We start from the raw sequence: 13,128 nt of genomic DNA, 5'->3' as shown, positions 1-13,128 counted from the left end.
CACAACATTTGGCTGAGACATATAGGTGAATATCATCAGCATAGCAGTGGAAACTAGCACAGAGATTATGTATAATGTCACCTAGAGGTAGAATATATACAGAAAAAGAACAGATCCTTGTTGGACACCATAACTAACCTTGTATGCTGAAAAGTCTCCATTTATATTAACAAACTGGTAGTGACTGGCTAGATAAGGATAGGGTTATTCTCTTAGAATAGAACTAAAGGCTGATCTCAGAGGGTCTTGGGTGCAAATTAAAGTGAATGTTGAAATCACCAACAATAATAATTATTTTTACTAGAGTGACTAGATTAGAGAGGAAATCTGCAAAACCAGTAATAAATCCTGAATAAGGTTCTGGTGGCCTGTAGATACCAATTAGTGAAAGAGGCTGGGCAGGCTTCTTATTGCTAGCTACACTGTTTTTGCGAGTAAAAATAATTTCAAAGTATAATCAGAAATTTTAATGTTCAGCTTCAGGTGCCACCATGTCTAGTCCAATATTGGATACACCTGTATTCATCATGACCAACACCCATGAACAAACTTTTGAATGATTGTCTCCACTGGGCCTTTCCAAAATATCTTCCCAATTTATCACCAGAGTCCATGCAAAACAATTTTCCAACTTTAGAAGCTACATTTTGGAGTTGTTTTCTGTCATATTTTGTTGCTGGGTCTGTCTCAGCAAGTGATTGGCAGCATTCTTTTCGCATTCATCTGTCCATCTGAGTGTCATCTATCTGTCCATCTATTATCTACTGGAGGATACAGATCCAGATTTTTGGTATGTCCTTGGTAATGATTGCTAATGATTTTGGTACAGCCTTGTGAAAGATCTGCACCATTCTCACATTTTGTATTATGGTTCCTGTGCTAGAGAAAAAAAAAAACATGTTTACTGGTAGGCATGGGCAACTTTTAAAGTGGAGCAAGAGCCAGTGTAATTGTTCGTGTTAAAGTACTGCTTATGCACTATATTAGAAACAAACAAAGGACTAGCTATCTTGTGCATCCAGAACACACAAGAAACCATCAGCTAAGACAGAGAATACAGCATGTATGCTGTCTTGTATAGATGTGGTAGATAGAGCAGTACTAGGATCTGCAACCAGAAGTGATCATTTCTTAGCATATGGATTAATATTCCATAATCTGCAGTGAGAACATGATTTGCTGATATGCCAACATGTGTATACCCATAATAGTCCCCTCTGTCTTTTATAGTAATACATTCTACTAATCCAGAACTACTTCTCAAACAAAACGTACTTTGGCTGTGATGCATGCTCCATCCAAACATGTCAAATTGATTGTCTTTCTCACACCTATGTTAATGGCTTATACAGATGCCCTGGTGTTTACAAGCTTATTACATCATATACCTTGTTACATTTTTTTATTAGCAATATCTTAGCAAAGCCCAAGTAGCTTCATAACTATAATCTCTGTGTTTCCTTGTAATCTTCATTTGCATCTTTACAATTACTTAGTTATGTATGAAGGACATGACAAAAGGTTGCTACAGGTTTTTGGTAATTTCTTTATAGAAATTTAAACTGCAACCTAACGTTTTCATGAGAGACATCATTTGTAGACAGAATATAATAGTACAGAGAAAAGACAGTTGTCGTTATTCATGTATATTTTGAATATCCTTGGTGTCATTTATTTGTATTGGTTTACTGTAGAAAATTGTACACCTTGCCATTAGGAGAAATGGAGGTATTCACTGTGACCACCTGAGTGCTGCAGGGCAAGGAGTAGGATGCAGGATTATAACTAGTCTAGATGTAAGACTACATGTACCACCTTCATTCTTTAATTTTGTTGTTTTCCTGTCAAAATCACTAAACAGTAATTGGTTATACTACAATTATTCTATTTTAACAGGAAATCAAAAGCTCATCATTATAATGCAAAGTTTAACAATATAATTTATACTATATAGGTTGAAATGATAATGCAGATCACCCATAATTGTATGTATGTAATGTTTTGTATAGTGTAGTTGCATATATGTAGTGTTTTTATAGCGTATTTCTTAACGCAATAGATACCACTTATGTTGCAGGTAGTGCTACAACAGTTAAAATTTTGATTATTTATAGAAAGATAATAAGTGGTAATACATTATTTGGATGAACTGACAGTTCCCTCTGCACCACTGAGTGCTTAGGCTTTGCCTCATTGAAAAATGACCCTGCCACTGGACATTTCTTAATGCCATTATTTGGTGCTGCAATGCCCTGCCAAAGGACTTTTCCAGTTGGCCTTACCTGTTGCTACCACTCTCTTTCACTTATCACTAGCCTACGCTTTCCCCCAACAGCTGGGTACTTCTACTGCTAAACACAATATAACATTAAGTTACTAACAGCAATCTTGGCTTTTTATCCATGACAGCCTCTGAGTACAGTGGCTGTGCCCAAATATTTACATTTACGGCATTTGGCAGACTCTCTTCATCCACAGCAACTTACAAAAGTGCTTTATCATTTACTCACGGAATGTACCCTAGCCAGTACAGTAGGTTAGAGTTCAAAATACCATTGAAGTAGAATGCTGTTGAAATACAATGATCAATGCTGATGTCTAAAAGTGCAAATCACATAAGCTTTATAACTGGCAACAATAAGTATTAGAATTTCAGTTAATGAACATAGGTTCAGGATCAGTGGTCATGTTAATATTCCACAAATAGTTGAGTCTTCAATTTGCATATAAAGGCTTTAAGGGACTCTGCTGTCTGGACAGCCAGCAGAAGTTTGTGCCACCATCTGAGAGCCAGGACAGAGAAGAGTCTCGATACGTGTCTTCCTTGTTTCACGCCGAGCCATACTTAAGGTTCAAAGTACTTGAGGTATGGATTAGGCTTTGACCATTGACATCATGTATGGAGGAGCCAGTCCATTTTTGGCATTGTAAGCAAGCATCAAGGTTTTAAATCTGATGCGGGCAGCTACTGGAAGCTGGTGAAGGGTACACAGAAGTGGAGTTGTGTGAACTTTGGAAAACTGAAAACTAGTCATGCTGTTGCATTCCGGAAAAGTTGTAGATTTCTGATGGCTCTTAGAGGAAGAGCAAGTAAGTAGCAAGTTGCAGTAGTATAGCTTTGCAATACTATAAACACCTACTCCCACAGGTACTACCTTACCTGCAGGAACTCAATTGCCTGCTCTACAGAAGTCTCTGAAATAATCATTTGGAAAGCATCCTTTGACAAAAGCATCCTTTGTCTTTACCTGCATTACAAGACCTGAAAAACTCTAATCCATGTCTTTACCACATTACAACTTTGGAAGTACACTCTTATTTAGATAACCTGCTTGACCAAAATAGACCTTTACTATACTGTTATTCATTTAACAGCCCACCAATCACAGCAAAATGGCAAACCTTTACAAATTACCAAACATTACCACAGTCCACACAGCAAACTGCTAGTTTGCAGCAAACTGCAAACTGCTAGTTTTGCTGTGGAGCAAATCCTAAGAAGAAATCAACCATCACCACATTCCAAGTGAAACTGGCAACCTGTGTGTTAATTTGTTTGACCAGAAATATGTCAGTCTTTACCATGTAAATCCTGATTACAAACTGCAATATTAATCAAAAAGCTCCAAGGTTGTATTACATAAACTTAAGTGAAGTGACTATCTAGCCTAATGATGAATTATGGATATAACTCAAATTTACTCACCCTTTCATTTTACTTTACTACTTGGTTCAAGGTAACATATTCTTGTTCCAGGCTGGCTCACCAACTGTTTGATCACAGATTCTCACTATGACAGTTAACATGGAAACTTTGCATACATACATACTGTAGTAGTCACTGATTACTCTCAGTTGGCCTAACTCTTTATACAGTTCTAACTGAAGGTGTTGTACATAGGTGAGATATGGGCCCACAGATAGTCTGGATAGTTGAGGGTGATTAATTAGAAACAAAGTAGTGTCTCTTCCTGCCAGATGGTGGAATTACAATGAGTAAACAATCTGCTTGATTGTAAATAGAAAGGGGAAAATGTAGCATCTAAGAGTATTCTTGTATTTTGAGAGTAATTCATTTGCAAAAAAAACCCAAAAAAAACAAATACAAGGAGGAATTGGACTGATAGCATTATTATTTTGTTATAGCTTCCAATAATTTTTTTTACAATGTACAAGTGGTCATAAACATGGCATGTCAGTCAAAACACAGGATACTTAGTAAACCTGGAAATTTACTAGGATTTTAATACAATGTAGTGACAACTAGGTTGTGTAAAATAATACAGGAGCAGAGCAATTATTTTATTTAACATCCGTTAGTGTTATAACTGTGATCATCATTAACTTAGCATAGTATTAGCAGCCTACCACTTATCTTAAGAACCAATATCAACAATATACATTTTTATGTGTATTGCAGTGCACACTGTTTAAACCTGTGCCAGAGGCTGATAGCTTTTTTGCAGTTCTTCAGTAGCTCTACATGTTTATGTCCAGATCCTCCATATTAGCACCAGAACTAGGTAAGAGGTTCAGAAGGAGTTGTATGAGGGCCAGCCCAAGGAACTTCAGCCTCTCAGTGACAGATTGTATCTTTTAACCCAGTGGCATGAAGCAGTAATGCCTTTATTAACAATTTAATGACAAGATTGAAAATATTAAGAAAACAAATTCTATTTTTTAATTCTGTTAATCTGTAAAAGCATTTTGACAGCTGCCTATTTATTTAAATTAAAAATAGAATCAATTTCCCCAATTTGTCTTGGGCTACAATAAATTGTTCAAAATCCTCCTGATGTGTATTTGATCCAGTCTCTATTCATTTACTTAAAGAATGTTAGCAAAGAACCTGTGCTTCTTACAAATAAGATTTCTCTTGGCCGGGATTATATTCCCAAATCATTAATATTTGCAGTTATTGAACCATTGGGGCATTTCCATACTTGGGCTGTTTTAGCATTTCAAATAAGGAAACATGCCAAATGAATTCAGACTACTCTAAATGAACCCAAAAATGAACCGAACCCAGCCTATCCCCTGAGGTAGTCTGATTCACGTGCATTTGTGGTTAGTTTGTGGTTGATGTGTGCACTTTGAAAACAAAATGGCCCCTGTACACTTTGCATTTTGCTTCACGGCTAGAATCTTGAAGTTGACATCTTCATGGGTAAACAAAGAAAAAAGTGGAAAATCACTGCATGTGAGATTGGGTGTTTTCAAGAACTACAGCACTTTTGAAATCTTGAATGAAGACCACATAAAACAACAGCTCTTTGTGATGCACCAAAATATTAAAATGAAAAATGTACAGCACTGTAGTGCCATGTGAGGATTTAAAAAAATGAGACATAAGTACATGAATTCACATGACAAAAATCAGGGCAAATCCCATATTGATCCTCAAAGTTGGAAGTGTTAAACTACCAGTTAATAAAGAACAAGGTAAGTCTATACTGTTCATTCTTTCTCTCATTCACACACCATTTATCTCTCACTCTGTGTGGGTCTACAGGAGTTATCTTCTGTATTAATTGCAAGATATGCAGTCAGCTTTATATTGGAGAAATTAAGAGAGGCTTGGTGATCGGTTGGTTGAACACCTTTGGACCCTCAGAGTTAAGGATTTGTTGTTTCGAATGACAAGTCACTGTAATACTAATGGATATTGCAATAATCACATATATGCATTTCCAGTTGTTGCTATGGCAACAGTGAAATTAGGAAACTCAAAAAAAGAACTGATCTATACACTTGGAACTTTAGCATGCCATTGAATGAATGTTATGATTTAAACATTACTTTGCCTTATATAAACTGATTTCTCCTACTACTCATTTAGAAGCACTTGCACAGCTGATGAAGGACCTCGGTCCATGTCATGCGAACAATGTCTCAAGCTCAATACAGTTCCAAACATGCTGTTTGTCACCCAGTTAACAACCCAGGCAATCACAGACAGCTCATCACATCATCGTCACTGGATTATTAATGTCACCTGTTCTTATATCCCCAGTGTATTTAAATCTGCCTGCTCCTTCTTCCCATTGCAAAGTATTACCTCCAGTTTCACAGTGCATACCGAGCAGTTTTCATGTTTTGACCATTTGTGTACCAGATCTTGTATTGTGTTTGCTCCTTTGGATTAGTCTGCCTGTTTTTTGGATTGCTTTTTGGTTTTTGACTTGGACTGTATTCTCTTTATGATTATGTTTTATCCCTGAACTTGTTTTTCTGGCTCTGTGCCTGGCTTATTCTCTGACTACGACTTTGGATCAAAATAAATCCCAAACCTTTTATCTGTGTGTCTGACTTTGTCTGCCCCAGTACAGTCCAAAATGTCCTGAAATTAACAGTGTACATAAACTAAAATACAAAGGCTGAACCACAATGTGAAAACACATAGATAAGGGTAAATAAAAAAAACAGATGCAGATGCAAATGATGACACAAAATGTAAAGAGATGCATGATCAGGATTTAAATGAGAAATGTGTAAATGTGAAATGCAATGTCTGGGAGAGTCCTGGGAGATGATTATGGTTATCTTTTGGCCCTCCCTTTTAGTTATGCTATTACCAATAGGGCTTTCTGAGTTGCATGCTGATCACTGGCACATGTCTATTTTTTATTGACTGTTCAGTTCTTGTACATGCCTAACTACATTTTTCTGTTTTGTATGCATGCTTATGCATGTTAATGCTGAGATGATACCAATATTAGATTAGACCTGGTATCGGTGACAACTAATCTGAGTTGATGTCACAAAATGTCCTAATTCTGCAAATAGATAAACGAATGCTAACACATTCATCCACCAACTCCATCTACTCCAATGCATCCAGAAACAAGAGAAGCTGAAACCTATACTGAACTGGCTCCTTGCATTTTATATAATGTAATAAAGCATGGACTCTCTATAGGTTGGACTGCCCAAGGGGGATGGGTTCTCTCTTGAGTCTTGGTCCTCCCAGGTTTCTTTCTTCTTTCAGCCCAGGGAGTTTTTCCTTGCCAATATCAGTACTGGCTTGCTTATTAGTGATCTGGAAACAAACATTTGTTAGGCTACTTTGTGATGTATGTAGTAAAAAGTGCTATATAAATAAATTCACCTTTACATACAAACTTGCCATTTGGAACATTTAAGCTCCACCAGCTTTTATTTTGAGGCAATTTGCAGTTTAACCGAACATGTACATTTCTTTAAAAAAGGCAAATGGCAGATATTATCAGCTGTGGAATCAAATACCAACAAAAAAGCCTGAATTTCAACATCTTATTATACTATGAGATAATGAAATATACTAAACTTTTAATAAGCATGGATACTTCACAGAAATTGTTCTAAACTGACCCTTGACCTAATCATAGCTAAATTTAAGGATTTGGCCAAGGGTACCCCAGTACTTGGTATAGTTCTGAGTTATCATTCCAAGTTTGAACTTTGGCAAAGTAGGGCCAGTACAGGATGAAAATAACATGCACAACAATGATACACAGGCAGCAATTTCTCTTTATGGCTTTATGATTCAGCAAAGGTAAAACTAATGCATTGCTAGTAAAATCTTTGGCAAGCCTAAGGGCCCCTAAAATTATGGAGATCTCTCAGTCCTACTTTACTTGGAAACCTAATATAATATTTTGTGAGTTTATTTATTTTTATTATCATTATTACTTAAATTCATTATAATGTAACATGTAGTTGACCCTTTGCTTAGCCACAACATTAAAAAGTCACAATCTTTATTCTTTATATTTTTACTATTGTAGTGTCCATTGTCGGCCAGAGGAAGATGGGCCCCCTTTGAGTCTTGGTTCCTCTCAAGGTTTCTTCCTCATGTTCTAGGTAGTTTTTGCTTGGCAATGTTGCCCTTGGCTTACTCACTGGGGGCTTAGCCTTGGACTTGGACATGTGTAAAGCTGCTTTGTGGCAATGGCTGTTGTGAAAAGCACTATATAAATCTGACTTTGACAATTCTACCTTGGCAACTGTTGCTATCTGTCATATTATCAGACATGCAATAGTTGTTTTGTAATGTAATGTCTGTGGAGTCTGTGAATTTTCAACTGATTTGTACTTAAATGATCTGAAGTGCTGGATAAGAATCATTCCCAGACTAATATTTTTATATAAAACTTAAATTAAAAAAATAAACTCTCTCAGTGTTAATTCCACTTAATAATCAGGTTATGGTGGCAGTAGGAGTATAGCGGCCACTTTGAACTTGATTGTTTCATGAACAGAAAGCCAACAGAGTATCAGTGCTGAAACAGAGCTGAAGAGGAACAATTAATTCGTTATCTTAGGAGACCTTGAAACTGACTTGAAAAAATATGATCATCTTTTCTCTAGGAAGGTAATTGGACAATAAAAGTTGAAGATGGGGATGATAGATTAACATTTTCTGTCATTTCTCCATCAGCCTGTGAGTTTACTCCATGTTTAATGGATTTTACATCATCATCAGGTAATGTTCTGCTATAAAGTAAGTAATTAAATTCTGGCTTGAAAGTTCAGGTGAAAAGGGGTTTAAAGAGCATACTACTGCTGTGTGGTGATCAGGTATCACATGGAAAGATGAAAATAAATACTCTAATTTCGCATCATCTCAAGTGATAATACAGAATAATCAGTGGACAAGTGATGACAGTCTTGGGGTAAGCAGAAACATTTTTGTTGATAAGAGTGTTGGAGTACTGTCATAGAAAGACCATTCATCATTGTAACACCATATCATAGTGCCTTTATAGCACAGGGCTTGGGGACCAGAGTCCAGCACAGTTTGAAGTTTTTCTATTCAAACATACCAGTTCCACTTAGTTTTTTTCTAAGTTAGCATGTATGTTAGTGCTGGAAAATCACCAAACTGTGGACTCTGTGTGTTCATTGAAAAGTAAGTTAGTTATTCAGCAAACAAGTGATTCAAATTGTTTTTAAGCACCATTATAAAGGGAATTTATCAAGTTAGCATTGTTCACAATTGAAGTGCTCTGAAGTATGTAATGCCTCTAAAACACCTCACAGAAAGTCATTACAGTAAAAGTATACTAAACAATTATAAATACTATGAGTAATTGATGCTCATACTGATATTTTTAAAATTGTTTTTAAAGGCTTTGCAGTATTATATCCATTATCAAGCTTGGTTACAGGAGGAAAAATCACTGAAAAGCTACAGTGAATTAAAGAACTTGTTGGTTATTTTTAGCATATGTATTAATTATTTTACAGGCAAGCAGAAACTGCAATTATGAAATAATTCTGTGGTTGTGAATTAAAATCTATGGTCTTAGAACACTTAATGCAATGTTCTCAACGGGAGGCAGATTTAGTTCCTTTATGACCAAAAATGTCTTATGACAATATCAGTTTCAACCAAGATCTTATATTGTGAATGCTGCAAAAAAGGAGCCCCCTAGCAGAATGTTGCAATTTTCATGCATTGTACAGTACTTTTTTACATATAACCTGGCATGGACCATATGTGAGTTTACATCATATCACACAGGCACAACATTTGGCCAAGATTTTATTGACATCTCGTATAGTGTGATTTTGCTTGGTATATCTTTGCAATTATGCATATCAAAATTAGAGAAAAAAATATAGGAACCTTCACTGAAATATTTGTTCAGTTTCAGTATGATCCGACATGGGAAAAAAAAGTGGATACATTAGGATAACAAATACTCAAACATTCTTATTCAAGGAAACAGCTTGTGAAAATTTTACCTTTCACATTTCAAGTTTCTTTAGACATTTTCTGTACAAAAGAGAGAATAAGCTTTTGGTGAAGCTTTTTTTTTCTAGCCTTTTTTTTCAATTGTGGCTAAAGTAGGAAATGCAGAAGAAGGCATCATAGAAACTGTAAAACAGCTATAATGGTTTGGCACAATGGATTGATTGTACTTCATTTCAGTATTTTTGAAGAATTGGAGTAAAGATAAAGTATAATTATGTAACACTTTCCTTCCTTTGGTATCAGCACTATGGAACACTACCCTAAATATAATATGATATTTAGATTAACAGCACTGGATCTTAATTCAGGGTGGATACATTCACCCTGTTGTTTAACTTCTTCTGACACCACTAGGTGGAGATAATGTTTACTTATTTGAAAGAAAAGCATCAACCAAAGCTTTTGTCTCCACTTGAGAATAATGACTTAATAAGGAAATTCCAACAAGAGAGAAAACCCTTTACTGAATCAGTCACACTGACGGCCTGACTGTAGAAAATGTTCTGGATGCATTCTAAAACACACACACACAAAGGCACCCAGGCAAAGTTCCAGTTGTATTCCTCAAAGCCCTTTGCTTCAGATCACATGTGCAACTGTATCTTCACATTCCATACCATGTAGGGAAAAACTGCCTGGCTCCTTTGCCCTCCTCTTTTTCACTGTCTTACCTACTGCTATAATAACTGACTGGCTTTAAAACTCTTCCAAATTGACTTTGACCAAGTATGTGATCAACCTATGCTCTTCACAAATAAACAGAACATCTCTCTTTAGAACTAGATAGGAGAATGTGTTTCTCAGTGAGAATGTCAGTGAGAATTTATTAAACCTTTAGAGATTAAATGCTTCATAGTTACTGATCATTATATTAGTCTTTGTTTGTGAGATGTTCTGTTATTCATGCTAATTACTTGATTTCAGTAGATAGCCCTTTAATGGCAAAAGTGCGTGGATTATATTCACAAAATTATATACATGTAGGGAACAGATTCAAGATTCATTATGTTTCTAGCAGAGGAGAGGGAAAGGTTTATGATAGGAATCCCCAAGCACAGAAGCAGAAATACCTGCATTGTAGGTTTAGACTGTGTGGGAGCTATATGAGCTCATACAGAATGAGGGTGCAAAGAACATATTCTCTCTGTTCCACAACTGCATCCCCACAGTTAGAGATTCCAGATCAAGACAACTTATAATAGGAGTAAACTTCAGTGCAGAATTTTTCTATACCAGTCTATGTTAATTTCTATGGACACTAGAGCAATGAGAGTACTGCCCCTTTTCTATATTTTTATAGGTCCTGTTATTGTTTTGGTCCTGTTAGAGTGACAAAGTATTAAACAACAGAGAGAATTTTAAAAGAAATATATAAAAACATCACCAGTATTCAAAACCCACTTGAACTTAGGCTTTATTCTGTGTATGCCATATAAGAAATGTCAGACTGTTCACATGGCCAATTGTAATTAATTGTAAATAATAGCAGTCCAACATGACTAACCAGATCAATCACAGTTTGTCAGACGGCCCCCAAACACTGAATTCAAGCCACAGTACACTCTGAAGACAGTGAAGCATGGTGGCGCAGGCCTCATGATATGGGGATGTTTCTCTTACTATCGTGTCAGGCCTATTTATCACATACCAGGGATCATGGATCAGTTTGCATATATCAAAATACTTGAAGAGGCCATGTTGCCTTATGCTGAAGAGGAAATGCTCTTGAAATGGGTGTTTCAACAAGACAACGACCCCAAACACAACAATAAGTGAGCAGCATCTTGGTTCCAGACCAACGAAATTAAAGTTATGGAGTGGCCAGCCCAATCCCTGGACCTTAATCCGATAGAAAACTTGTGGGGGGACATCAAAAATGCTGTTTCTGAGGCAAAACCAAAAAATGCAGAGGAATTGTGGAAAGTTGTCAAATCATCCTGGGCTGGAATACCTGTTCACAGGTGCCAGAAGTTGGTCGATTCCATGCAACACAGATGTGAAGCAGTTCTCAGAAACACTGGTTATACAACTAAATATTAGTGATTCACAGCAATGCTAAATCCTAAAGCTTTTTCAGTTTATACAGTAAACATTTGAGTTTGTGAAGAAAAATGCAGACACTGCTATTTTTTTTAACAGCCCAATACTCATTTTTTCTTCATTTTCTGTAAAGTAATTAAAAAAATTATATTTTTCTTCATGTTTTGATTTAGAATATAATGTGCAGTGTTCCTAATGCATGGAAATAAAAATATATTATAAGGATTCTAAGCTTTACTCATGTTTTTAAACACACTGCTATTATTTTAAACACAACTGTATATAGGCTTTAACCCCTCCTACATATTTTATATTAACCCAGTCTCCCTGCTATTTGTGATATAGCTGCATTAATCTGTAGTCACATGACTTTGTTATATTATGAAGATATGTCACTATGTAACAAAGTATTTAAATGTTTATACCATTTACATTACTCTGTCACAAATAGGAGTGATACTGGGTTGTGATAGCAGAGGTAAAGCAGAAGAGAGCAGGGACAGGTCTGTCCACTGACAAATGTGCTATTGGTATTCTCAGAGTTTTAGTCCCTTTTAGTGACTTGAATTAATCAAATGAAAGAATATATTTTTTACTGTTACTGTAATTATTGTGTGAATCTTTGACTTTATCTTTGTTTAGATTAGCGGTGCAGAGCGAAAGTTGCATAGACTCTTGTCTTGGCACATGTATGTGTGCCTTGATGTCAGAGTTCAGCTTCCTTTTTCCATTTGGCTATCCCCAATGTTCATGTTTCACTGACCATAGATATTAAAATATTCAAATATTAATGGCCCAATGAGTACTCTAAATGTGTATGTCTCAAAATGGTGACTAGTGTAACCATATTTCTTGTGTAGAGCTTTTCATGTTACTTATAATTGTGTGCTTCTGATTTGGGGCTAAAGAGGATGGGGGAAAAGCATGTGTGTGTGCGTGCATATGCTTGTCTGTGCATTTACAGTGGAAATGGCCTTCTCTTGACCCTAGGCAGCAGAGAAAGATTTTCTCATAGCTAGCATTCTGTGAGAAATATTTTCCTTCTTTCCTATTCTGACTTTGATGATGTTGAATTACTGTACACACACACACACACACACAAAACTATTGAGCTTAATTTTAAGATCAAATATTTTGCTCTAGCTATGGGATTAAGACTTTACTGTTTTGATATCACTTTCCCTTTAGCACTGCATAGCATGCTGCAACAGATATTTGATATAATTTCTATGATTGTGAAATCATCAGTAATTTACTATAACCAAATGTAGCACCCTTTAACTCTTAACTACTTCCTTGTAGGTAAGGTGAGTTCATTTTCATCTGTGCAAACTATTTATGATGACTAT

This window comes from Electrophorus electricus, chromosome 24 (genome assembly GCF_013358815.1).
Source record: "Electrophorus electricus isolate fEleEle1 chromosome 24, fEleEle1.pri, whole genome shotgun sequence".
NCBI classification, from domain to species: domain Eukaryota; kingdom Metazoa; phylum Chordata; class Actinopteri; order Gymnotiformes; family Gymnotidae; genus Electrophorus; species Electrophorus electricus.
Note: the sequence above shows the minus strand (reverse complement) of the source record.